The sequence below is a fragment of the Mus caroli genome, unplaced genomic scaffold (genome assembly GCF_978045245.1).
Source record: "Mus caroli unplaced genomic scaffold, Mus_caroli_1 scaffold_5, whole genome shotgun sequence".
In the NCBI taxonomy this organism is placed as follows: Eukaryota; Metazoa; Chordata; class Mammalia; order Rodentia; family Muridae; genus Mus; species Mus caroli.
In genome coordinates this window covers 128,612,427-128,616,999 of record NW_028227260.1, presented here as the reverse complement: position 1 = coordinate 128,616,999, position 4,573 = coordinate 128,612,427, and positions in this window count along the sequence as shown.

Here is a 4,573-nt window from a genome sequence, read left to right as displayed (position 1 = left end):
GAAGGGTTTTAGCAGCAGACGAGTGGGGGATGAAAATGACCAAAAATTCATATATACATACAAGAAACTGTTAACTAATTTTAAAAAGTAATCAAATGTGTCCAGGTTTGTATGATTTAAAAAATAACCCCAAATTACATGAATAATTTTAAGGAGGGAAGGAAGACAAAAAGGAACAAGCAGGTATGAAAATGAGATATAAACAGCTCTATAGGTATGTAAATATATTTCTGTTTTAAAAATCAGATATGCTCTTTTGTTTGATTGGTAGGTTGGATGGTGTTTTTTTGTTTGTTTGAGGGGGAGACTGTTTTGCTTTTGGGACAGGGTATCACTATGGAACTTTGGCTGGCCCCAAACTCACAGAGATCTGCCCACTTGTGCCTCTTGTGCAGAGATTAGAGGGTGTACCATCATACCCTGATGTACCAAGTAAATTTTAAACTATTGCTCATTCTTAAAGACTGATGTAACCGATCAGGACATATAACAACGATATTTGGAGGTCAAAGTCAATGAGGACAGAGGAGATAAGAGGACAGGCACCACTTTGACCTTTGCCTTCCTCTTTCCTGGCTTCTCCAGGTCCTACAGGAACAAGTGACCATACCTCTAAAAGAGCCTTACCCTTCTGAAAAATCACCTGCCCTCATGATTAGAGTTGCTATGGAGATCACAGTGGTTAGCTTCTGGAAAGTGTAAACTCTCCACAAAGGAAACTCATTACAGAGGAAAATGTCCTTAAGGCTTCCAGAGGAAACTGTGTGCTTAACAAGGCCAAGATCCTTTCGAGAAGGTGGGAGTGGTGAGGCTGCCGTCACTTAAAGATGTTTAGCTTCCAATACTGACATGACAAATTCTGTTGCTTTGTAAACCATCTAGTTTATGGTACTTTTGAGTAGAGGCCCTAGAAGCTGCTACAAGCTCTGACACACCAATATTTTCCATACTTTGAATGTATATATTATATATCATAAACAGACACTAGTGCTGAGCTGTTCTAGAAATACAGGAAGAGAAAATATAAAGGAACTAAGAAACTCAACTTTTAATTTTTTTATTTGCTGTGCAAATTTTTCATATATTGGATCTTTTTGTCATTTCATAGTGTTCCTTTTTGTCTTAAACAATTAACATGCACTTTAATCTATTGTCACAGCTAGTTTTTACTAGAATTGGTTTTGAATATGCTTTCTATCCTATTTTTCAACTTATATCACTGTATTTTATGAACATATTTATAGACAGCACATGGTACCATGTTTTTTAATTTATTCTGCCTATCTCTGTTCCTTAATTGTTGGGTTTAGATGATTTAAATGTAAAATAGTTACTGACATTTGAGAAATTAAGTCTTCTATTTTATTATTCATTTCTCTCTGCTTCCTTAATCTCTCCATGGTTTCTCTTGTATTCCTGTAAGTTTCTTTTTTTTTCTTTTTTTCTCTTATTTTTTTAATTAGGTATTTTCTTCATTTACATTTCCACTCTTATTTTTTTAATTAGGTATTTTCTTCATTTACATTTCCAGTGCTATCCCAAAAGTCCCCCATACCCTCCCCCCCCACTTCCCTCCCCCCTCCCACTTCTTGGCCCTGGCGTGCTCCTATACTGAGTCATATAAAGTTTGCACAACCAAAGGGCCTCTCTTTCCTCTGATGGCCAACTAGGCCATCTTCTGATACATATGCAGCTAGAGACAAGAGCTCCAGGGTACTGGTTAGTTCATATTGTTGTTCCACCTATAGGGTTGCAGATCCCTTTAGCTCCTTGGGTACTTTCTCTAGAGCCTCCATTGGGGGCCCTGTGATCCATCCACTAGCTGACTGTGAGCATCCACTTCTGTGTTTGCTAGGCCCCAGCATTGTCTCACAGGAGACAGCTATATCAGGGTCCTTTCAGCAAAATCTTGCTAGTGTATGCAATGGTGTCAGCGTTTGGATGCTGATCATGGCATGGATCTCTGGATATGGCAGTCTCTAGATGGTCCGTCCTTTCGTCTCAGCTCCAAATTTTGTCTCTGTAACTCCTTCCATGGGTGTTTTGTTCCCAATTCTAAGAAGGGGCAAAATGTCCACACTTTGGTCTTCGTTCTTCTTGAGTTTCATGTAAACACATGTAAATTGTATCTTATATCTTGGGTATCCTAAGTTTCTGGGCTAATATCCACTTATCAGTGAGTATCATGTGAGTTCTTTTGTGATTGGGTTATCTCACTCAGGATGATGCCCTCCAGGTCCATCCATTTGCCTAGGAATTTCTTAAACACTCTTAGAAAACAATCTTGATTTTGATGATATTTTGAATCATCATTTCATATAGATTTTAATGATTACCATAGAATTTATAAAACCCATAAAGTTTCCTGGGACTAATATCTGACAGCTTTTGGGGTTTTGTTTCATTTTGTTTTGTTTTGCTATTTAGGGACAGGGTTTCACTCTGTAACTAGGCTACCTGTGACTCCTTATGCAGTCTAGGTTGGTCTCCTGTGATAGCCTCCCAAGTGCTGATCTTACAGGCATTAGGCACTAATGTGAGAAACAAAGATATTAAGAAGTTTGCTGCTTAGTTTTTGTCAATGACACAAACTCAGATTATCTGGGAAAAAGCAACCTCAATTGAGAAAACCATTCCATCAGATTGACCTGCAGGAAGTCTAGCAGGCATTTTTTGTTTGTTTCTTTAATGGTTGATGTTGGAAGGTCAAACCCGCTGTGAGCAGTCCTACCCCAGGCAGTGGTGTTGCCTGGCAGAACCAGGCAGGAAGCTATCATTCCTCTGTGGTCTCTGCTTCAATTCCTGCCTCCAGGATCCTGCACTGAGCTCCTGCCCTGGTTCCACTTGATGATGTCTGAAAACTGTAAGCTGAAATAATTCTCTTCCTTCCCAACTTGTTTTTTTGTTTGTTTGTTTGTTTGTTTGTTTGTTTGGAGGGTTTTTTTGATATTTTATTATGGCAAGAAAAAACAAACTAAGACAATAAGTTATTTTTACTCATAGCTTCAAGCTAAACAAGACAAGGTGGGGAAAACTGTTCCATGTTCATTTACTGTATGTTGATAATTTCTTTTCCCATCGTCCATTACTGTTTCATTTGTTTTGTTTTTTGTTTTTTTTTTTTTTTTTTTTTTGAAGCAGGATCCTACTATGGGAGACCCAAACTGACCTCAAAATGTTAACAATCTCCTGCCTCTGCCTCTCAAGTGCTGGGACTATGTATGTGTACCATCAGTCAGCTTTGCTTTCTACTTTTGAAACCAATCTGAGAGTAGGAAAATTGTCTCTTGCTAAGAATGTAGCTCAGTGTTCCAGAATCTGCCTAGTATGATCAAAGTCTCTAACAACCACAACAAACAACCTTTTGTAAGCTTGGACATTGTGCTGTATGCCTGCAATCCCATCCTTCAGGAAGCTGAGACAGGAGGATCTGTGATTGTGAGGCCAGTCTAGGCTACTTAGTGAAACCCTGTCTTAACAAAAATATTCTTTATGGACTAACTTATCCCAGGACTTGACCTGCTTTCTGTTGTCTTGATCTAGGTTCAATGTCAATAATTTATATATCTTATCCCATAATATTGTTAAACACCCAGCCCCTTAGTTTCAACAGATGTTTTTCCAGCTGCTATCTGGGCATGATGCTGGTAGGTTTGTGAATTAGTCCCACGACTGGTTCTTTCATCTTGGATAGCATCTGAAATACTTCAATAAAGTGTTCCAGATAACTCTTAGTCTTAAATGTCTGTTTTAACAAAACTTGTGTCTCAAATAGGACTGGAAATTCTCATATCTTGGAGCAAAGGTAAATAACTGATTATAAAGGAGATGGACAGAGAAATCCAGGAATATGACCCTAATAAAAATTGCATAATTGTATATGAATCTGGATGCTCGTTGAAAAGAAATTATAGCTTTGGTGCATTTGGTGAGAGTACTCATTTCAGAGAGCTGTAGAATCCACACCCCACCCCCATGGTACTCTTTAGAGGCCTTTCAGACTACCAACTCAAACCAAACTGCTAGGTTTGGGTGGTGCGCATGTGCTCCCAGACCATCAACTGGGTAATGCGCATGCGTTCCCCCAGAGAGACAACTGGGTGATGCGCATGCGCTTCCAGAGAGGCAACTGGGTGATGCGCATGCGCTTCCAGAGAGGCGACTGGGGCCTTGCCCCCACCGTCCAGAATAACGTCTATTAATGCGACGTCCATTAGGATGACGTCTACTGGGGCGACATCTGTTGGAACAATGTATGTTGGGGCAGTTTATGAAGGCGATGTCAGTTGGGGTGTTGGCTGTTGAGGCAACGTCTTTCTTGGCAACGTCTTTAGAAGCCAACAACTGTCGATGTGGCATCTGTTAGAGCTACTTCTGTTTGAGCCACATCCATTATGGAAACTTCTATTGGGGCGACCTCTACTGGTGTGACGTGTCTTAGGGGCGACACCCATTGGGCGTGGCCTTCAGGGCACCTACTGAGGACGCCAGCAAAGGAGCATTGTGATGTGTGCGTCCTTGAGGTCCTGTTGCCCAGGTGTCCAGGGCCTTGGCTCAGTCTTGTTCTGGACAC